Source organism: Lynx canadensis, chromosome E1 (genome assembly GCF_007474595.2).
Source record: "Lynx canadensis isolate LIC74 chromosome E1, mLynCan4.pri.v2, whole genome shotgun sequence".
Taxonomy (NCBI): domain Eukaryota; kingdom Metazoa; phylum Chordata; class Mammalia; order Carnivora; family Felidae; genus Lynx; species Lynx canadensis.
The window spans coordinates 48,441,475-48,465,275 of record NC_044316.2 but is presented as its reverse complement, the minus strand read 5'-3'; positions in this window follow the sequence as shown (position 1 = coordinate 48,465,275).

The window sequence follows — 23,801 nt, the reverse complement described above, 5'->3', positions numbered from 1 at the left end:
GTGGGAATGGGAAGGACAGGCTCTGGGAAGAGCGACAGAATTTCTGTGACGTCCTTGGCCCACCACGGGCTGACACAGTTAGAGTCTTAGAACAGCCCAGATGGACGGGGAAGGGGCCCAGGAGCCACCCCACCGACCTCACTCCCAGCCGCAGGCCCGCAGTGGGGCCTGCTCCACTCCCGCCTACAGCTGGCCGCTGGGGCCGTCATGGGGCCCCCCCCGACACCCCACTTCTGCACGGGCTGATCCCTCCTTAAAGAGTCAGTGCCGGGGCGCCCGGGGGGTGCAGGCGGTTGGGCATCCGACTTCAGCTCAGGTGATGATCTCACGGTTCATGAGTTCGAGCCCCACGTCAGGCTCTGTGCTGACGGCTCAGAGCCTGGAGCTTCGGATTCTGTGTCTCCCTCTCTTTCTGCCCCTCCCCTGCTCACGCTCTGTCTCTCTCTCTCCAAAACAAAGATTAAAAAACAATTAAAGAAAAAAAAAAAAGAGTCAGTACAGGTCTCCATTACCCAGAGCAGAATTATCCCTATTACCTTCCTTGGTCTCTTATTAGTTTTTTTAAAAAATGTTTATTTATTTATTTTGAGAGGGACGGAGAGTGCCAGTGGGGGAAGGGCGGAGACAGAGAGAAGGGGGAGAGGGAGAGAGAGAATCCCAAGCAGACTCTGAGCCGCCAGCACAGAGCCCGACGTGGGGCTTGATCTCCCGAACCACGAGATCATGACCTGAGCCGAGATCAAGAGTCAGACGCTCAACGAACTGAGTCACCCAGGCACCCCTGTTTCTTCTTCATTTTTAAAAAACTGTGATGAAATACACACATCGTAAAATTTACCATCGTGACTGTTTCTCAGTGAGCAGTTCAGTGGCATTAAGTACATTCACGGGGTTGTGCAACCGTCCCCACCGTCCAGCTCCAAAACTCTTCGTCTCTGCCTCCAGTCGACACGAGGCGCCCCGTTCCCTTGTCCCCTCACCCCCTGGCACCCACCCTCGTACCTTCTGTCTCTACGAGTTTGACAGCTCTACGGACCTCACAGAAGGGGAATCACACAGTGTCTTGTTTGTGACTGGCTCATGGCACTCAGCGTAAGGTCCTCAAGTTTCATCCGTGATGTGGCAGGTGTCAGACTGTCCTTTTTTTAAAGGCTGAATGCAATGCCATTGTTATGCGTATACCGGGTGTGCACCTGCGTTACATTTAACTGCGGCCAAGTTTTACCCGGCAGCTCATGGACATCCGGCATCTTCCATTAGCTTTATTACTAGCTCGATTAATACCCCAAAGCCCAATTTGCTTGTAGTTTGCACACTGGCTGTCTTTCCACAAGAGGCCTCCTGCTCTCCGGCCCAGGGGAAATTCAAGAAAGGGTCACTCTTAGACTTGTGCCTTGCATCAGTCTAAAATACACACCACACTGCAGATGCGGTTAAGGATATTGAAGTGGGGGTTATCTTGGATCGTCTGGTAGGCCCTAGATGCGATGTCAGCGTCCTCATAAGGGGGAGGAATGAGGGTCAGAATCAGAGAGGGGGACGTGATTGATGAAGGAAGCGGGGGGCAGAGTGACAAGGCAGGGGCCAAGGAATGCAGGTGGCCTCTAGAGGCTGAAGAAGACAAGAAAATGGATTCTTCTTCTTTTTAAAAAAATTTTTAAAGTTTATTTGTTCATTTTGAGAGAGAAAGAGAGGGCAAAGGGGGGCGGAGGGGAAGAGAGAGAAAGAGAGAATCCCAAGCAGGCCCTGCACTGTCAGCACAGGGCCCTACGCGGAGTTTGAACTCACGAAACATGAGACCGTGACCTGAGCCGAAAGCGAGTTGGACGCTTAACCGACAGAGCTGCCCAGACGCCCTGAAAATGGATTCTTCTGTAGAGCCTCCAGAAAGAACACAGGCCCGCTGACACCTTGACTGTCGGACCTTCGACCTCCAGAATTCCCGAGGATAATAGATTTGTGTTGTTTTAAGAAGTTAAGTTTGTGGTAATTGTTACAGCAGCAGTAGGAAACGGATGCACTCCCTGTATGCCAAACTTGTTCTAAGCGGGCCGTATACGTCTTTTCCTTTCATCGTGTCCCCTCTACTGCAGGTAAGGAAACTGAGGCACAGAGAGGCTAGGTCAACTTGCCCAAGGTCACAGAGCTACTAGAGGATGGAGCCCAGATTTAATCTATCATCCAAGCTATTTTCACCGCCCCCCACCCCCAGGCTGCAACATTACAAAAAGATGAAGAGTTACACTGTTTTTTTATTTATTATGATTATTATTTTTAATATTTACTCAGTTTTGAGAGAGAGAGAGAGAGAGAGAGGTGGGGGGAGGGGCAGAGAAAGAAAGAGAGCGAATCTCAAGCGGGCTCCACTCTGTCAGCTCGGAGCCTCACGAACTGTGAGATCAGGACCTGAGCCGAAATCAAGAGTCGGATGCTCAACCGATGGGGCCACTCAGGTGCCCCTAGTTACACTGTTTTGTTTTGTTTTCAAAGATCTTCAGCTTACCATGCTAAACGAAGAGAGTCGTCAGGCAGGTCATTCAGATTGTCAGAGAAACTCAGTGGCTTTGAGTGAGGCAGGATCTGAATCCTTGCTTTGTTGTGTTCTGCCTGTATGACGAGCAACTTCCCTTAGCCTCCCTGGTCCTGCTGCTTGTTTATAAAACAGTAATAATAATAATGCCGAGTTATTAGAGTTGTTATTGTTTATAAAACAGTAATAATAATAACGCCGAGTTGATAGAATGGGCCTGAAGATTATCCACTCACTAATTTATTCAACAAATACTGTCGAGCACCTGCTCTGTGATGGGTACCAGACTGCGTGGGATGCATCAGTGAACGGAACTGAGAAAAACCCTGCCTGCGTGGGGCCCGGAAGCAAAGACACCTCGGTCGCAGCGAGCAGGCCAGCGCCCAGATCTTGGTTCTCACACCATCCGGCAGCACAAGGAGCCGGAACTTCTCGGAGACGTGGCCGTTTCCAGGGATCGGGCAGGGAATGCACGAGATAAATGTGGAGCAGCTTGTAATGCCAGAAAGAAAGTGAAGAAGCGCCCAGAACACCGAATGATGGGGGCACGTCAGAGCTAAGGAGGAGCCAACCTGAAAGGGCTGCCAATGACCGAAGCTGGAAGGATCTAAGTAACAAAGTGTATTGGATTGTAGTTTAAGGTATAAAATAAATATCCATGAGTCCATGAATCTGTATGGATAGGACAAAATGACTGAACAAATAACTAAATGAGAGAGAAGAAACAACCCCGCCTCCAGCGTAGCATGAAATTTGTGTAGGTGCTCAGCTATCCGGAGAGCCGGCCGTCGTAATCATTTTCTAAGGCCGCCATGACAAAACGCCACAGACTGGGTGGCTTCAACAACAGAAATTAATTTTCTCACAGCTCTGGAGGCTGGAAGTCCAAGATCAAGGTGTTGACAGGTTTGGTTTCTTCTGAGGCCTCTGTCCTTGGCTTCAGATGGCTGCCGCCTTCTCCCTGCGTCCTCATGTGGCCTCCCCCTGTGTGGGTGCGTGTCACGTCCAAATTCCCTCTTTTTACGAGGACGCCGGTCATGTTGGATTAGAGCCCACCCTAAAGGCCTCGGTTTTACTCAACTGCCTCTGTAAAGAGCCTATCTCCAAACATGGTTATATTTTGAAATACTGGGGGTTAGTGGTTCAACATATAAATTTTGGGGATGGGGTACATTTGACCCATAACTGCTCTATTTAGTGACTTGCTTCCAAAGAGTAGACTAAAAGAAAGGAGGGGGGAATGTAAATTTACAGCGGGGAAGCCTGGTGAACACGACCTTGGCCAGGGGACCAAGGTCAAGATCATTAGTGATAAGTCATGTTGACACTGGTCCTCGATATGATGGTGAAAATGGCTTTTTCCTTCCATGGTCTTCTGTCCCAAAAAAACCCCTCAGCCTCATCTAAGTACAAGAAAATCCTCAGATAAACCCATACTGAGGAACATTCTACGAAACACACGACCAGGACGTCTCAAAACCATCAAAGTCATCAAAACCCAGGAAAGTCTGAGAAACCATCACAAACCAGGGGATACTAAGGACACATGGTGTCTGAAAGCAACGTGGGATCCTGGGTGAGACCTTGGAACAGAAACGGGACATTTGAGAAAAATTAGTGAAACGTGAATCAAGTCTGAAGTCTTATCAATAGCAGTATACCTTTATTGTTTCCTTACTTGTAGCAAATGTACATGGTGATATAGGAAGTTAACCACGAGAGAAACTGGGGGTGGGGTGCACAGGGACTCTCTGTACTACTTTTGCGCCCTTGCTGTTAATCTAAAACTATAGTTGACCCTTGGGCAACGCAGTGCTCAGGGGCACTGATGCCCTGCATGGTTGAAAAGCCACGTAGAACTTTCCAGTCCCCCAAAACTTAGGTACTAATGTCCTACCGTTGACCAGAAGACTTACTGATAACATAAACAGCCAATTAACACATATTCTGCATGTTATATGTATAATATACTGTATTCTTACAAAAGAGTAAGCTAGAGAAAAGAAAATGTTAAGAAAATCGTAAGGAAGAGAAAATACATTTACAGTGCTGTACTGCATTTATCAAAAAAAAGAAAAAAAGAAAGAAATCCATGTACAAGTGGATCCACACAGTTCAAACCCATGCTGTTCAAATGTCAACTGGATTCTAAAATAAAAAAGTGTATGGGGCACCTGGGTGGCTCCATTGGTTAAGCGTCTGACTCTTGACTTCAGCTCAGGTCATGATCTCGCGGTTCGTGAGTTCGAGTCCCGCGTGGGGCTCTGCATTGACAGTGTGGAGCCTGCTTGGATTCTCTCTCTCTCCCTCTGTCTCTGTCCCTCCCTTGCTTGCTGTCAAAATAAATAAACTAACTTTTAAAAGAACTTTTAAAAATAAACTAAAAAACTGTATTTGAAAACATATCTTGCCCGCATGGACTTACTTTCTGGTCGCAAGGGACAGGGACAACCAACGATAGATAATAGAGACATACACTACTAAGTAGGTTATCTGGTATGTTTAAAGGAATAAATACCCTGAAAAAAAAGGGCAGGGTAAGGGAAGGTGGAGCGGGGAAGGGAATGTTAACTCCTAAAGTCTATGAAGGGCTGGCATAGGGCTGGTGCCTAGTAGGTGCTCAATAAATCATGGCCATCCTTCTCTTCGATGCAATTATGTATGTGGCCGCCCTACCTTGCAAATATTTTTGTTAGGATGATGTTCAAATGAATCGTGTTCTATAAAATACACATAATGGTGGGCGAAGGGAAACAGCCCTAAAGCTCATTGGGTTGCAAGACGAAGCCAGATTAAAGTACTTGCTGGAGACAGGCCACAAAATGAGACGGTAGAATTTAGCTGCTAAATTCTATAGAACATCCTAAGACCTACGGCTGCCTGGCCCTTTAAAAACCTCCAGGGAAGGAAGCTTATAAGAAGTCAGTCCGTTTGCTCAGGAGTCCAAGATTTGAGAAGATCTATTTTTTTTTTTAATTTTTTTTTCAACGTTTATTTATTTTTGGACAGAGAGAGACAGAGCATGAACGGGGGAGGGGCAGAGAGAGAGGGAGACAGAATCGGAAACAGGCTCCAGGCTCTGAGCCATCAGCCCAGAGCCTGACGCGGGGCTCGAACTCCTGGACCGCGAGATCGTGACCCGGCCGAAGTCGGACGCTTAACCGACTGCGCCACCCAGGCGCCCCGAGAAGATCTATTTTTAACATTCCCGCTATCAGTGAAAAATAAAAAGAAAACACAAGAGAGAGAAAGCTTTAAAAGAGTAGCAACTACTTATGGAGCCCCTTTGACGTCAGGCGGGGCCTCACCGTCCTCCGGATAATCCTGCAAAGGAGGTTATCCTATACCCATTTTACAGACAAAGAAACTGAGGCCCAGGGTCCTTAAGAAGCTTGCCCAAAGTCCAGGAGTTAGCATTAGCGCCCCCTAAATCCTTCCTGCTATCCTTTGACATGGAGGATGAGCACACAGGCAGGTCAGTCGTCCGTTCATCCTTAGTCGCCACGGAGGCTCAGTGCCCCACGCTCCCTTGAAATAGGTTGGCCTGGCGCTCCCACCCCACTCCACCCCAGCACATGCCAAGGAACCAAAAAGGCTCCATTTATGTGGTCCCACAGGAAGCCCGTGTTGAAAGCAAACACACACAGAGCTCATGATGGTGACTCACAACTTCTAACCCTCCTCCTAACCAGTTGCATAAACTTTTCCAGTGTATTGAAGTCTTGTAGAAATAGTGCCTTCATGGGAAGATATCAAGGAAAATGTTCCAGGAGCCGACCAGCAGGCCCTACTCCGAGTCGTCAGCCCCCTTTTTGAGGTTTCTCTCTTTTTTTCCCCTCAGCAATTCCTTTCAAAAAAAAATTTTTTTTTTTCCCTCACCATTGACCTTGTTAGAGTTGCTAGTACATTTTCCCCTCACACTGTAGCACTTCTGTAAATGTTTTTGTTCTTTGTTCTACTTCCTGCGCTCTTTGAGCTTGGCTGTGATGTCTGTTCAGTGGGGCCTTTCTGATCCAATTGCCCCTTGCCCGTACATCCTCTCCCCAGGTATCAAAAACGAGGGCAGTGGGGCCTGGAGGGCCCCTCATTAGAGGGAGGCGGCCCCGCTCTCCCACCAGTCACAAGCAGAGAGGGCAGAGCCGACTCCACGAATGACCAGTATTGAAAAGAAAGCTCCAGGGGTGAGAGAGACACACAGCCTGGCAGAGTCAGAAGCAGAAGGTTAAAAAAGACAAGAAAAGCGAGGAAAAAAAAAAAAAAAGAAAGAAAGAAAGAAAGAAAGAAAGAGAAACCCACAAAAGCCTTCTTTCTGACTGCCGAAGTGGCTCCCTTTCAGGACCTGAGGCTTTCCAGAAAAACGTCCTGTGAAGGGTAGACCATTTCATGCTGTAAAATCTTCCCTCTGAGGGCAACACCTCGGGTATGTTGGCTATTCGTCCCCAGAGTTGTTGGCCACCCTTGACGCTCTGCTCCGGAGACGAGGGATGTCTTTGATCTGGGCAGACCCCGCCATGCTGATCAGAGTCTAAGTGGAGGCCAGCTCCTGTAGGAGCAGCGTCCAGGAACTTTGCTGGGATCCACATGAGTCAGCCTCCTTGGGGGAAGAGGTGGGGGGAGCGGGGCCCTGGAGAGCCGCCAAGGGTGGGTCAGGGGCGGTGCGCAGCTCTGGGCAGAGAGCGGCAGTGGTCGGTGGGGGCACTGGCTCCCCACAAGCTTGTGGGGGCTGGCGCGCTACAAGGGACGCTGCTTATTCTGGGTGTTGCACGCGGCACTGGATGTGGGCAGCGGAGGACCTGGCTTGCAGCCCGGCTGACCCAGTGTGGCCTCGAGCAAGCCGTCCCAACCTTCTGAGCTTTATTTCCTTTTTGGTAAAGTGGCAACAAGGTCCTCGTCTTCATTCGGCATCGAATGTGTATTTTCTTGAGCACCTACTATGTGCTGGCTGCTGGAGACAGAAAGATATCAAGATGATGAGGTGTGTGCCTACAAAGGCCGCTCACTCCGCTGGAGGAAGGCAGACGCATGAACTGATCCTTAAAATCCGGTGTGAGGAGTGCAGTGAGAGAGGCGTGTGCAGGGTGAGGGGACAACATGGAGGAAACGGATTACTTCTTTCTAGGGAGGGCATTAAAGCTGACTTTAGGTCTTGATAAATAGCTTAGGACTTTCATAGTCAGATGGGGGAGAGAGAAAATGGCGTTAGAGCCCGTAGTTGCATTTTGTGCCAAAGCATGGAGCCATGCTCAGAGAACTGTGATATTTTTTGTAGAGAAAGAACATAGGCTACAAGTGTGTGTGTGTGTGTGTGTGCACGCACGCCTGTGTTGCAGTGCGGTGAGTGAGGCACTTGGCTAGGGCCCCAATTTAAGGGGCACTAAAGACTCAGTCATCAAGATTCATAAAATTCTGTTCAGGGTTTGAAAACTCAAAGTTAAGGCAAAAAGTCCACGAGTAAAAAAAAAAAAAATAGCAACATTTAAAATAAAGGCAGGGTTGGATCGCCACCTGCACGACTCACCTCCATGACCTTGCTCTCATCCTGCCCCTGCCAGATCCTCTTCCCCTTGTATCCAGCCCAAATATGAGGGCTCAATAAACGTGGGTAGTTCTGAGTGACCATTCAGGGTAACATAAGCATGTGCTTCTCCTCTTCAAAGAGCATCTTATTCTAATACATGGGGGTGGGGGCGGATGGGGGGGGGAGGGCAGGGCTTGTTAGTTTTTCTGCCGGTTGTCACTTGTAACTCTGGGAATGCTGCCCTCCTTTGATACTGTGCTGCTGCTGTTCTGCTGGCCTCGGAGGGGGAACGATGCTGGGGGAAGACCCTTCTTCCCCGGACCATTCCAGTCCTCCAGCGTATATACATCACCAACATAGGGCTGGCTGTTGTTTGCGCAACAAACATCACTGACAGTATAGAGAAAAGTAGGGAAAAAAAAATCAATGTAAATCAAAGCATCTCAAATTGAAAATAAAATATGAATGCTTCCAGAACCATAAGGGAGATGGAGGAAGAGAAAGTAGGGTACACTTTCAAGCTCTACTTCCCTGCCTTGAGGTCTTCTCCTTTCTTAAAACATACAGTCACTTCCTTAATCTCTGTCTCCCTTTAGGGAAAAGGTTCCCTCCTACCAAAAATATTTGTCTCTTCTGGGAGCTATGTCACCACCCATGGGTGCGACCCATGAGACACAACAATCCCTGAAACAGAGCCCCCAACCATCTGAGTTACTCAATCTGGAATGAAACTCTGAGGGTCTCCAGTGGGACAGTCCAGAGCAAGGGAAGATATACCCCCTCATTCTTTCTACAGTCTTCAAGCTTTGTGGGTAAATTTTTGTCCAGAATACATATATCTTCCATGGATATAATTCTCAGAGACAGTAGAGCCTAAATTCATATCCAGAATAATATAAGTTCTCTAAAAACAACATAATTGGACAAAAGATTTCTGGTCTCTTAGAAAGAGATATAGACAGAGCAACTTCTATTTTCCTTTCTTTGCTTATCCTTCTTCTTCTAGAACATGTCCACTCATCTATCCAGGTATAAGAAAGTGGACCGGTAACATTGCCACCACATACAAAGTCATGTACTCTTCATGTCTATTTTAGTTACATGAACACTGAGCAGTTTTGAAATTCCACTTTTTTTCTACTTTAGCTAGATAAAACTCTTCAACAGGTCTATCGACACTCCACCCTATCTCTGTCAGGAGAAAGGAGTAGCAGTAGCAAGATTTCTTTTCCTCATTCCAGAGCAAACCTTCAAGAAGGTGGGGAAAGAGAGAAATTGTTCTACAAATTATATCAGGTACACTATTCCTCTGCCCATAATTTAAGGCTTATTTTGGGTCTATAAACTGAGTTGTTCCTAAGTAAGACCATAGATCTCAACCCAAATACCTTGGTAATTACACCAAATGTAAATGGACTAAATTTTCTAACTAAAAGGCAAATATTTCAAAGAAGTTATTTTTTATGAAATAGAACCATATGATTTTCTCAATAGATGAATATAAAATGTAAGGATACAGAAAGGTTCACAGTAAAAGGATAGAACAAGGTATGCTGTGCAAACATGAAACATAAGGAAACTTGTATAACAATATTAAAACAAAATTGATTTTAAGGGAGAAAAAAGCATTACTAGAGACAAAAACATTTAAAATACTAAGAGTCTAAATTCATTAGCAAATCATATAATAATTCTAAACTTTCATGCAATAAATAAGACAACTTCAAAATGCATCAAGCTACAATTTTCATAACCACAAGAAAAAAATAGATCATTCCACAATCATTGATATTTTAATATAGCTCTGAAGTTACAGTAAAATGAAGAGAATCAATAAGAACATAATAGATTTGAACAACAAGAAAAATCTGACCTACTCCAAGTGTCCATTCTTTTCAAACGTTCATTAAAAAAGTGATTTAGAAAATGATTATATGCTGAGGGTGCCTGGATGGCTCAGTCAGTTAAGCATTGAACTCTTGATTTTGGCTCAGGTCAGGATCTCATGGTCGTGAGATGGAACCCTGAGTCATCTACTTGGGATTTCTCTCTCCATCTCTCCCTTCCCCTCTCTTGCTCTCTGTCTCTCTCAAAATAAATGAAACATTTAAAAAACTGATTATACGCTGGGTCATAACACCAGTCTCAATTATTTTCAAGGTACTGAAATCATACATAATAATTCTCTGACCACAAGGCAATTAAGCTAGAAATCAATAAAAAAAAAAAAAAACAGCAGGGAAAATCCCCATATGTTTATAAATTAAACAAAATAAACTTTTAAATAACCCATAGGTAAAAGAATAAATCATAATGGAAACAAGAAAATATTTTTCACTTAGTGATAATGAAATATAATGCAATATAAAATTTGTGTGATACAGCTGAAGTGATGTTCAGAGGCATTACATAGCCTCAATTCCATACATTAGAAAAAAGAAAATCTGAAAATCAGTGATCTAAGTACCAAACTTCACAAGCTAGAAAAAAACAATAGTAAATTAACCACCCCCCGCCAAAGTAGAAGGTAATAAGAAATAAAATTCAGAGCAGAAATTAATGAAATAGAAAGTAAACACAAAATAGAGACAGTCAATAAAACCAAAAGTGGATTCTTCAAAATGACTAATAAAATTTATTTAAAAATTCAAAAATAAGAGGGATGCCTGGGTGGCTCAGTTGTCTGGGTGTCCCACTTCTGCTCAGATCATGATCTCGCGGTTCCTGGGTTCAAGCCCCCCGTAGGGCTCTGTGCTAACAGCTCAGAGCCTAGAGCCTGCTTCGGATTCTGTTTCTCCCTCTCTCTCTGTCCTCCCCTGCTCATGCTCTGTCTCTCTCTCTCTTTCTCTCAAAAATAAAGATTAAAAAAATTAAAAAGTAAAAAGTAAGAAAAGAGAAAGCATAGATAACCAGTGTCAGGAATTAACCTAATAGAGGATATCAGTACAAATCATAAAGACTTAAATTATAACAAAAGATAATACAAAGAGTTCTATGCCAAGAAATTTAAATGTAATGAACAAAATTTTGGAAAATGTAACTTACTAAAACTGACACTAGAAGAATTGAGAACTGGGAATAGTCCTGATCTGGTTTAAAAACTGTTTTTAATCTGTGATTTAAAATTTCCCATAATGCAAGATCCAGGTGTAGATAGCTTCACTAGCGATTTTTTTTCCAAACCTATAGGCTCAGACATATAGGAAAGAAATAACAACAATTTTACACAAGCTCCTAAGTAAACAGGAAAGCTGAAATGCTTTTCCACTTGATTTATGAGGACGACACAACCTGACACTAAAGCCTGACAAGGTCTTTATAAGAAAGGAAATCAGAGCTCCATATATTTAAAGTACACAGAGGCAAAATTATAAACACAGAGTGGTAAGCCAAATTCTGAGATATAAAAACAGGAAAATACATCACAACCAAGTTGAATTTATTCCGGTAATGCTAGGTTCATTTAACAATTAGAAAATTAATCACTGTAATTTACAATATTAGCAGGATAGATAAGAAAAATTGTATTATTACTTTAACAGATGCAGAAAATGTATTTGATAACATTTTGCCACCGTTTGTAGCTTAACACAATTTAAGTCTCGGGGGAGCCTTGGGTGGCTCAGTCGGTTAAGCATCTAACTGTTGATTTGGCTCAGGTCACGAGCTCATAATTGTGAGATTTAAGCCCTGAGTCAGTCTCTGCGCTGAGCACAGAGCCTGCTGAAGATTCTCTCTCTCCCTCTCTCTCTCTCTCTGCGCCCCTCTCTTTCTCACTCTCTCTTTCAAAAAATATATATATTTTTAAAAGTCTTCATAAATTAGGGAGAGAAAGAACTTCCCTAGCCTGATAAAGTGTTTAAAAAAATCAAATCAAAACAAAAGAAAACCCCTACAATTACTGCAAATATCATATTTCATGGTGAGTGTTAAAATCACCCCTCCGAGGTCAGGAAAGAGGCATGGGTGTGCGTTATAAACAATTCTACTCGCATTACTGGGAAGACCTAAACCAGTGAAATAAGGCAAGAAAAAGGAATAGCAGTATAAGGGATTATTAGTCACAGATAACATAGTTTGGTTTGTAGAAAATTCTAAAAATATATTGAGAATTTAAGTGATAAAAGAACTTAGAAAATTATTTGCATATATAAAGTCAGCACATAAATAAAGTGTATTTCTATATGCAAACATCTAATAACTAGAAAACGAAATTTTTAAACATTTCACTTAAAATAACATATAAAGTCACTCGATACCTAGGTTGGCCTAAAACTGGTGAAACTGTTCATGACCTCTATCAGCAGTTACAAAAAATTCTTGAGGGAAGTTAAAGATTTAATATATGGAGAAGTATCCTACACGCATCCAATCGAAGATTCTATATTATAAAGATGCCAATTCTCCCCAAATTCTTTAGATTCAGTGGAATCCCAATCAAAACCTCAACAGATAGTGTGTGTGTGTGTGTATGTGCGTGTGTGCGTGTGTGCGTGTGTGCGTGCGTGTGTGCGCGTGCGCGCGTGTGCGTGCGCGCGTGTGCGTGCGTGTGTGCGTGTGTGTGCGTGTGTGCGTGTGTGTGTATGTGCGTGTGTGTGTGTGCGTGTGTGTATGTGCGTGTGTGTGTGTGCGTGTGTGTGTATGTGCGTGTGTGTGTATGTGCGTGTGTGTGTGTGTGTGTGTGTTGGCAGGATGATCCTAAAATGTATATAGAAATGCAAAGAGCCATGAATAGATGAGACAATCTTCAAAAAGAATGACAAAGCAAAAGTACTTGCTCTTTCCGATACGAAGATATTATTGCTATAATTAAGCCATTGTGGTAACAGTGAGCTGTTAGATAAATGAGCAAAATAACAATTAGAGAGTCCAGAAATAGAAAACAGTTGCCTATGTATGAAAACCTGATTTATTAGAAAGCTGGCACTACAGAAAAGAGACTTTTCTCAATAAACAGCGCTAGGTCCTTTGGATGTACATATGGAACAAAAACTAATCTTGACCCTTTTTTCACACCATATACAAAAATCAACTCCACGAAGCGGGGCCCTTCCCTTACACCATACATAAAAATTACTCAAAACCATTAAAAATCTAAATGTAAGACCTAAGAATATAAAATCCCTAGATGGAAACAGAGGAAAAGCTTCATGATGGTGGACTTGGTAATGACTTGTTGGATAGACGCCCAAGCATAAGCAACAAAAAGCAGAAACAGACCACGAGACCACGTCGAGCTCAAAAACTCTTGGGCATCAAGGGAAACAATCGACAGAGTGAACAAGGCAACTTACAGAATGGAAGAAAAATTAGCAAAATCACCTATCTGAGAAGGCGTTAATATCCAGAATAGGCAAATAATTTCTACACCTCTAGGACAAAAAGCAAATAACTCAATTTTCAAATGGCCAATGGCCTGAAGGGACATTTCTCCAAAGAAGATAAAATAGCCAGTAAGGGATATGATACATTTCCACGGATCATTAGAGAAATGTAAATTGAAACCACAGTGACCTGTTGCCTCACCACCCACTAGATGCCTGCTATCAAAAAACTTAAAAATAGGGGCCCTGGGTGGCTCAGTCAGTTGAGCATCTGACTCTTGGTTTCAGCTCAGGTCATGATCTCAAGGTTCGTGGTTTGAGCCCCACGTCGGGGTCTGTGCTGACAGCATGGAGCCTGCTTGGGATTCTCTCTCTCCTCTCTCTGCTCCTCCCTCGCTTGTGCTGTAAACTTAAAAAAATAATAACGTAAAAAAAAAATAAAGCTAGCTAACGTTGGCCAGGAGGTGGAGAAATTGGAACCCTGGGGCACTGTTGGTGGGAATATAAAGAGGTGCAGCAGGCATGGAAAAGAGTGTACAGAATCCTCAAAAAACTGAAAATTGAATTACTGAATGATTGAGCAAGCTCACATCTGGGTATATATATCCCAAAGAATTCAAAGTGTGGCCTCAGGTGTTTGCACACCCATGTTTACGGCAACATTATTCACAACAGCCAGGAGGTGGAAGCAAATTCTGGAGATATGATACAGCAGTGTGAATACAGTTAACACGGCTGAACTGTACAATTAAAAATGGTTCATGGGGCGCCTGGGTGGCTCAGTCGGTTGAGCGTTCGACTTCAGCTCAGGTCACGATCTCACGGTCCGTGAATTCAAGCCCCGCGTCGGGCTCTGTGCTGACGGCTCAGAGCCTGGAGCCTGCTTCGGATTCTGTGTCTCCCTCTCTCTGCCCCTCCCCCCTCATGCTCTGTCTCTCTCTCTCTCTCTGTCAAAAAAAAATAAGCATTAAAAATAAATAAATAAATAAAAAATAAAAACGGTTCAGGTGGTTCATTTATGTTAAGCATTTTTACCACCACTTAAAAAAAAATCAATTCCGGATAGATTTTAGATTTAAATATGAAAGAGACACCACAGGGGAATATCTCCATGACCTTCGAGTAAAGAAAGATTTCTCCAGAGAAACAGAACATAAGCAGGAGTTGGCGTGGCAGCCAATAGAGCAGAATTTCTTCTTCAAAAACTTCAGTTTTGTTCATAACGCCTTCTGACGGATCGGATGCGGATCGTTCAGATGCCGGAGGACAATCGGCTTTACTTAGAGCCAACTGACGGTGGACATTAAGCACATCTACAAAACACAGTCCATGGCGACACGTAGATTAGTATCTGACTGAATAGCTGGGGACGTCGTAATCCTGGTTCATTGAGCTGCTACTGTAAAATACCCAGACCAGGTGGTTTATAAACAACAACGTATATGTCTCACAGCTCTGGAGGCTGGGCAGCCCAAGGTCAGGGTGCCAACACAGCAGGGATCTGGTGAATACCCCTCTTCCAGGTTGCACGCTGCTGACCTCTCGCTGTGTCTTCAGAAGACGGGAAGGGTGAGCAGATTCTCTGGGACCTCATTTATAAGGGCACTAATCCCATTCTCGGGGGCTCTACCCTCATGACCTAATCGCCTTCCCCAAAGGACCCACCTTCTAATACCATCACTGGGGGTTTAGGATTTCAGCATATGAATTTGTGTGGGGGGGGGACACAAATATTTAGACTGTAGCAATGTGTTTTAAAAGCATGGGTTCTATTGTGACTCAGGGATGGGGAGGCTAATAGATCAGGAGATGACTGCCATTGAAAGATGGCGGTTATACTCACACATCACAAGAGGGGGGCCCCCTCCCACCGAGAGAAGGGTGCATGGAGGGGGCAGGTGGGGAAGCACCAGGGTTCGTCAGGAGGCAGAGAGACCGAGAGACCGAGGGGAGAGCACGGACGTGAGTCTCTACTGTGGTTTCCACAGGATGGAATGGGTGAGGTGGGGAGACAGACTTGGGATTGGAGGGGCAGACTTTGACCTATTGGCTGGGGCACGGGGCTGCCTCTGCTGGCCTGACACCTGGTTCCGTGGTGACTAGGGCAAAGGATGGCGAGGGTCCGAAAGGGGCGCTGAGGGCGTGGGCTCTCGATTGGCTGGCTTGCATTCAGAAGGCCTGAGCGCAGGTGCATCTTGTGCTCTCGCTAGCAATCGGCCACGCTTGGCCCAGGCAGTCACCCTGGGCCCGCACGGCCCCGAGACGGTCAAGCGTCGGAATAAAGAAAGGAAAAGGCGTGACTGATGCCCACGGCCCAGCTAGGCATAAAACTAACCGCGACGGTGGGGTAGGAAAATTGGCTGCCCCGTGCACGCGGCAATGTTCACGACGGTTCTCCCTCGGAAAGCGGTGAGACTGCGTGAGGTTTACTTCCTTTCCTTTCTCTTTTCTGTACGTTCTAAATTTTCTCTGTGAGCCTGAATTACCTTTCTTATCAACATGGTGAGGGGGAAGGGACCGGGTCAAAAACCGTCTGGGGCGTCCGGCGTGACTAGCTGAGTCCCTAGCCCCTCGGACGCATGCTCCCGTCCGGGCTGGTTCGAGGGGACACGGGCATCTCCCTGCGCGCCCTCCCTGGGCTCTCTGTCCCCCAGAGCACAGAGGCGCCCTCCTGCCTCCCTTCCCAGGACGCTGAGGGGACCGGAAGCCCGCATAAGACGGTGGGGGCCTCCCCTCAGAGGGCCTGTGTCAAAAACCTGGGCTTTGGGTGTGTGTGCTTAGAGTGTATGTGTCAAGAAGTGAGTGTCTGTAAATGAGTGTGTAAAGGTGTGGGGCGCGTATATGTGTGTGGGCAGGTGAACGTGCACCCGTGTATGCATACGTTAGCGTGAGTGTGGAGTGAATGAGTGCATAGAAGTGTGAGTGTCAGAGAGAGTGCGTGTGCGTGCGTCTGTGTGCGTCGGGGGTCTGGGAACCAGAGGAGGAGGGGGCAAGACAGGAGGAAGCACAGTGACCCTGCCTTGGTGCCCTGGGGGGACAGGCCGCCACACGGGAGAGCCACAGGAAGGAGACCAGGCTGCGTCCCAGGATTCCATGTGTGTAGCCCCAGAGGGGGGTCTCCACGGCTGACTGGGCTGGAGAGGCGTCTCCACCACCACGGAGCCTCTTGGAGGCCAGGGAGCGCTCCGAACTGGGGCGGAGGTGTGCACTTGACTGTCACCCGACCGGGGAGGACATTCTGTGGGCCCTGCACAGGGCCAGTTGCCCCACCCAGCACGCCGGGGAGGGGGGGGGACGGGTGACTTGCACCCCCTATGCCCCAAGTGTCCTCACGGCACGTCGGGTCCTGGCCCGCCTGTGGAGAGTGTAAATGATGTTGGCCCCGAGACACTCCTGCGGCTCCAGTCTTCAGAGAACGTGGGCGCCTCTGTTGGTGGTCTCAGGGGGCAAAGGCAAGTAGACCGGGGTGACCACGCACGGGGGAGTCAGGCCTGTGCCCTACCCCTCCCGGTCTCCACCTCACCTGCATCTTCCTGGAGCCAAGATGACACGAGGGGGGCCAGGAGCGGCCCAGGACGGGTGGGGGAGAGCCGCGGAGGGAGGGCAACAAGGCCCTTCCTGCAAAGGGGACATCCCTCCCCTCTGTGATGAGGAGGCCCTTCCTGAGGGGAGCCACCCCCAAAGTGATAAGGCCTCTCAGAAGGGGGGCCGGCCCCCCCGGTTACACTCTGCCTTTGAAGCCGACCCTTGAGCGCTGAGAGGGCTTCTTCACGGGACGCCCCAGCCCCTTGGTGGGAAAGCCTTTGAAGTGTCTGGTGAGGCTGGGCCTCTAAGGGGCCAACTGTCCTGAGTCAGACACGTGGGGGGGGGGGCAGGGGAGGAGGGAGAGACTGACAGCTCCTTGTCTGATTGAACAGGAGCCCAAACAAGCAAAGGTCCAGAGAATACTCCGCAGGTCCTTGTCGCCACCCAGCTCTGAACGCCCCGGCCACTGCTCCCAGGAGCTGAGGAGGCCGAGGCCTTGCAGCTTCTGTGGCAGGAGCCGGACCCCGAGAAGGCGGCCAGGCTGGGCCAGGCACCGAGCATCCTTCTCTCGTAGGAAAGAGAAAACCACCAGAAGGATCTCGACCTGCCGCTTGGAGGGTGGCCGGCAGCATGGGCCCCACCCCAGGCCCACGGAGCCGGGAATAACGAAGCCACGACCCCCTTGTCCCTCTCTGGGAAGAATAAAGGACCCGCCTCTGGAGTCCGATGGGCACGGGACACTTTCTGTTTTACAAAATGCCTCCAGCCTCGTAACTGCTGGTGAGAATCAGAATATTACCAGTGTTGCCATGTTGGAGACGAAATCCATCTGGGCCGGTGGAGGGAGAGGTTTACAGAAGAGTGGACCAACGCACGGGTGGGTGTGAGACTTAATAAGGTAGCATAGACGTGGGACTGGGACTCAGGCCTCCTGAAAGTGCCCCACTCCACTCATGGCCTCCATGACCTCACCACCTCCTATGACCGTTTAGCAGTCTGGCCCGGCGGAAGGACGCTGGACGTGACAGAAGGTCGGGAGTCCTGAAGTGAATCCTAGTTCTGCCCATGCTTGGCTGTGTGCCCTTGGCCAGGTAGCTGAACCTCTCTGGGGGCCTCCAACCACACGGTCGCAAAGAACACTTTCTGCTCTGAAATGGGGGTACCTCTTCCCTCCCCAGGATTCACCAGAGAACATTTTCTTCATATATTTGAAAAGGCAATGGGCCTTTTCAGATGTTGCTGACATCCGTCCATTACATAAAACAGGGAATTATCTGATGAGGAATGGGGGCCTGACTCAGGTCTGCGTGTCACTGACAGGGAGGTAACCTGCACTAAATGCTCAGAGCGAGGTCAGGAGGAGGCCGGTCGTGGAAAGAGAGGAAGTTTCTCCGGTAACCATGGTTTCAGCGGATGCCCTCTGGCAGCTCATTGCAAAATAAACATCACAGGTGCCCAGGGAAGCCTCCCCTAGCTCACCTCTCCCTTCTTCCTATTTCTGTAGCTTCTGCCTCCGTGACCCTTTTTTAAATTTAAATGGATGGACTTTCCTCTTTAGAGCAGTTTTAGTTAGGTTTAAGACAAAATTCAGTGGAAACTACAAATTCTCACCATACCCCACCCCTGCCCTGGAAATTTCCCGTTATTAACCTCTTTTTTTTTTTTTTAAGTTTATTTATTTTAAGAGAGAGAGAGAGACACACATGGGGGAGAGGGGGAGAGAGAGGGAGAGAGAATCCCAAACAGGCTCTGTGCTGACAGTGCAGGGGCGCGATCTCACAAACCTTACGCTCATGACCTGAGCTGAAGTCAAAGAGTCAGAAACTTAACTGGACTGAGCCACCCAGGCGCCCTCGCCTGTTATTAAGCTGTAATTAACCTCTCGCCTTAGTGGCACATTAGTTGCAACTGACGAGCCAGTATGGATACACCACTGTTAACTAAAGTCGATCAGAATTCACTCTCCGTGTTGTATTCTATGGGTTTGGACAAACGTAGAATGACATGTATCCATCGTTACAGCACCACACAGGAGAGTGTCCTGCCCTAAAGCCCTCTGTGTACCACCTATCCATCCGTCCCTCCCCCCAAGCCCTGGCAACCCCCGATCCTTTTATTTTCTCTGTAGTTTTGCCTTTTCCAGAAATGTCCTCTAGTTGGAATCATCCAGTATGCAGGCTTTTCAGACTGTCACTCAGCAATGTGCAGTTCAGTTTCCTCCATATCTTTTCAGAGTTTGCTGAGCTCCTTTCCTTGCAGTGCTGACCTGGCGGGCTTCTGATGGGGCAGAAGATCCTGACGGCTGCACCAGGACCTTCGCAGGAGCCCCACACCCCCAGAGCCTGGCAGCACTGTCTCGGAAGGGCTGTGCAGTCAGAGCCTGTCCATTCACTCAGCGTGCCCAGGAGCTAGGGACAGAGATGTAAGAAACAGGGGCCGGGTTCTTACGAAATCCCACCCGAAATGGGTGGAAGGAGCCACCGGAGAGCTGGGCTCCGGCCTCCTGGGATATGTGGCTTCCCTCCCTGCAGGAAACACGAGCCATCACCTGAAAAGGAGATACTGAAAAGGTGACACCGTGACCCGTCTGCACCTGACTACCTCGCCCTGCCCAATTCCCCCAAGCAGGCAAGCAAGGAGAATCTGGGAGGAGAACGTCCAACCCCCAGCCCATTTTAAGCCCTGCCAGGAAAGCCCGAAAGCCGCCTGGCTGTCTCCCGCCCCCATCGCTGGCAGAAGGTTTTCCAGAGGAACCAGACAGCCTCCTGAGCACCCCCAATATGCGCGGAGTCGCTGGATCTCATCTGTCTGCCTCCCTCCTGGGCCAAGACAAAAGCGTCACTCTGTGTCTGACACCACGGCCTGAATCGCTCTCACCCCTGCTGTCAGCCTCCTCCCTGGCTTTCTTCTTTGCTCGGTGTTATTTACCACTGCAAAATGAACAGAGTAACAAGCTTCTCACTCAGGGACGCCACCCCACCTGAAGAATTTGAGCAAACTTTTGCAAAACTTGGCTGCAATCGAGGTCTTGCCTTCTGGATCTTGGTCAGCTCAGGGAAGGCTGGGGTTCCAAGAATTTCCGCATGACCAACCGGTGGCGGGTGGGAGGGGCGGGGAGGGGCTGGAGAAGAAACACAGGACACGGACCATCCCCAAAGAATTAGAAGCCCTATAAACACCATCAGATATGCCTTCCGTAAAGGGTTTCATGGAGCTGTTTTTAACGTCTACATTTAACAATTCGAAGTACCCCGGGCCTGTGTATTTCAGGTATAATGTCTCAGAAGCAAAAACTTACAAAGGTCTCTGATGTTTCTCTTTCAGACTTTTTTTTTTTTTTTCCCATGATACGAACTTTTTTTTTTTTTTTAAGGCCTGTGCTTTCCAGTGAGCTCTCCTCCGTCTCTTTTTCTTGCTGAAACTGCAGATGTACATTATGGTAGTGTGAAAAAAGCTAATTACACTGCAGAGGCTTGGCGGGAGGCAGGGAAGGCCCCGCCGAGAGCACAGGATGATGATTTGCACTGTCACACAGCTCTGCTGGGTGTCATAACTTAGTGACAAATCAAGGATTACAGTGACCCAGAGTAACTCTCTCCCTTTGTTGTTGGGCAGACATCAAAGCCGCCAAGCATATTAGTGTTTTTAATAAGCAGTTAAGTCAGGAGTAGCTTACAGTTTAGAATTACTTTGTGTACAACCGGAGGTGTTGGGGCGGGGGAGAGCGTAGGAGAAAAAACAACCAAAAATCATTAGTCGGATAAAAAAACCCGAATGAAATAAAACAAAAGAAAAGAAAATGAAATGGAACAGAGCCCATGTGGCAGGAGCGGGTTCTTTGTAGGGGCGGTTGGAGGTTTTGCATTATTTGTTCAAGCCACACAGAGGCCTGCTGGGGCAAGGCAAGCCGTCTGGAAATTCGGTTTTCTGGGGGGGAAAAGGGACTATACACGCTACAGTTCTGGGAGGGAGGGGTGGCGCGCTTCTTATAAGCAAATGGCTTTGTTTTAATCCGCGCAGAGGGAGGCTGGGAGGGTCACGTTGATGTGTTTGAGGACAAATATCCTGTTCCCCAACAATTAGTATCATAAAATGGTTGGGGCAACTCACCTTATCTCGAGTGTACACGTATCCCTGAGGACAGCTGCGGTCGATGCTGGTTTTTCTCAGGACCTTTACCTTCAGCAACGGAGCAGAGACCTGCAAATCAGAGCAAGGTGGGAAGCTACTATTCGTTCCTGCTATACGGTCATTATCACCCTGGTGATGCGAATGGTTTCCGAGGACGAGGACTGGCTCCTTGGAGGACACAGCTGGGGCCAGGGCCCCGATGACATAGGTTGGCCGTCACGCTCTGTGGGGTGACTTTCCCTGGTGACTTTCAGCAAGTGGAGCCCCCCAGACAGAGAGAATCTCTGCCCGAATCACACTTGAACGCCTGAGAAGCATGTAACGGCATCAGAGATGGGGTGACCCAGCTCATGTGGTATGGGAGAAGAGCAAAGGCAGGTCTAGGCTGTGTGACCCTGGGCAAATCCATCAACCTCTCTGGGCCTCAGTTTCTTCATCCGGCATACCTGGAAATAATCCTTTCTTGCTTGCTCAGCGGGTTGTACAAATCTAATAAAACGAGGCTGATGAAAATATTTCACAGATTCCCAAGCACTATGCGACTCGATCGGAAAATGGAAGCATGGAAAGAAGCCATCTTGTCACATGTACGCTGGGTCGACACGGGTGAAGGAAAACTATGGCATCACCCACGTGGGCATCTTGAGAAGCGCATCCACGGGGATGCACTTTGGCCTATGTTGTGTATAAAATCCACTGGGGTAAACAACGGCCTTGATTTTCATTTGTGTGTATGTGTGAGTCTATGTATTCCCATTTGCATCCCAATGAACAGAAACAAGAAAAATCAAAACCATGGGAGTGGCTTTCTTATTATTATGAATAAAATGATGGAATAGGCAGGCTGCAGGTAAGAGGGTGAGAGTAAGAGAGGGAGGCCTCCCCAAACAGGGAGGCCCCAGCAGGTGGCTGACAGAGCAATCCCCCTCAATATAGTCCCTATGGCTATGTATTAGCAGGTGGTTCCAAAGGGTTTTGTCAGTGTTCTCAGGAGCGAGAAAAGCCTTTGAGAGACTGATGGTCCCTCAAGCAAGTTCATGCTGACCGAGCAGCGAGAGTGTCTCAGAGACCCCCACTCAGAGACTGTTCCATTGGATAACTGGGCCCTCGCCCCTGGCTTTCACTCAGCACTTTGAAAAGTCCCATTGACAGGCTAGGATTCCCTGACTCTGTTTTTACATGTGTTTTTTATTTTTTAATATTTTTTAAGATTTACATCCAACTTAGCATATAGTGCAATAATGATCTCAGGAGTAGAATTCAGTGATTCATCCCCTGCATATAACACCCAGTGCTCAAGCCGGTCCTCTTTAGATTGCAGACACCTCCCTTCTTTTTTTGCAATTAAGTGGGTCACGGTTTCCTCTACTTAGGGCGTTCTATTCCATGGCAGCAGGAACGCTGTGTATTAACAAATGCATCCTGCAAGGTAAGTTCATTCTGTAGTTGCCCAAGTGCATCACATTATGTTGCTTCTTACTTATCAGAATTGCAGAATTACTCTTCAAAAGCTCACAGCTACCTTCATAATGACTACAGCAGATACTTCTGAGCCCACCCAGCCCTGTGTTCCCTTTCTCCAACCTTACAGAGAACTTTCTTCAAATGAAACCTCCCATGGGAAAGAGTTCTGTCTTGTCTAACAGGTCAGATCTGCTCATAGCACTCCGAGCCAGAAGTTCCGCTCCTTGGTTATCTCCCACACATGCACCAGGAGACAGGGAGAGGAATGTTCCGTACAGCGCTGTTCCCAATAGTAAGAAATGGAAAACCGCCTCAAAGTCCGGCAGCAGCGGAAGAGACAAACTGTGGTCATTTAATGTAAATAAACGCTATTGATTGGCAAACACGAACTACGGCTGTGAGCGTGAACTTGAAAAGAAATCTCGAAACCAAAATGTGATGAAGAAAGGCAAATTCTACGGGGTGCAGCCGGGTAAGCATCCGACTCAATTTTGGCCCAGGTCATGATCTCACGTTTTGTGAGTTCAAGCCCCACTGATGGTGCAAAGCCTGCTTGTGATTCTCTCTCCCTCTCTTTCTGCCCCTTCAGTGCACGGACGCTCTCTCTCTCTCTCTCTGAAAATAAATCAGTAAACTTAAAAAAAGAAAAGAAATGCAAATTCTAGAAGACAACATGCATGTGACTTTGTTAATATAAAGTACAAAAAACAGGCAACAGTAAACAGTACGTTGACTGAGCACACATACATGAGTATTGAAACTGTGAAGGGGAAGAAGGAGACAAGGGAGAAGGAAGGAGAGAGGGCAGGGAAGAAACGGGAATGCTCTCGTTCCTGGAGAGGTGGTTTCCCCCCAGCTCAACGGGGCTCAGGCTTGGTGTGTTGGACACGGGGGTAAAAGGCTGTGAGGGTGATCTAGGATCTTACGAGCTCCTTTATTGTTCAGATATGCGGTTAGTAGGTGCCAAGAGTTTGCTAACCACAGTGCTCCCTGAACTGGCATATTTTCTTCTACGGTCCTCTGGAGAAACCAAGGAAGACGAAGGTGGTTCACGCCAGGGATCTGTTATAACAAAACAGCATCTAGAAGATGGTCTAGGGCTGGCAGAAGTTAGGGTGGCCTCCTCCACCTTCCAGATGGCCCACATACTACTCACAGATGCCCCGAGTGGGATGAGGGACTCGGGGCGAGGTGGGGGCCGGGGGTGAGGGGTCTCAGTTCTGGTATAAGGAAGCAGGTGGGCGGGAATAATAGGCAACCGACGGTGGGCAGTCCAACCTGGACGGTGGACACTCGAACACTCGAACAT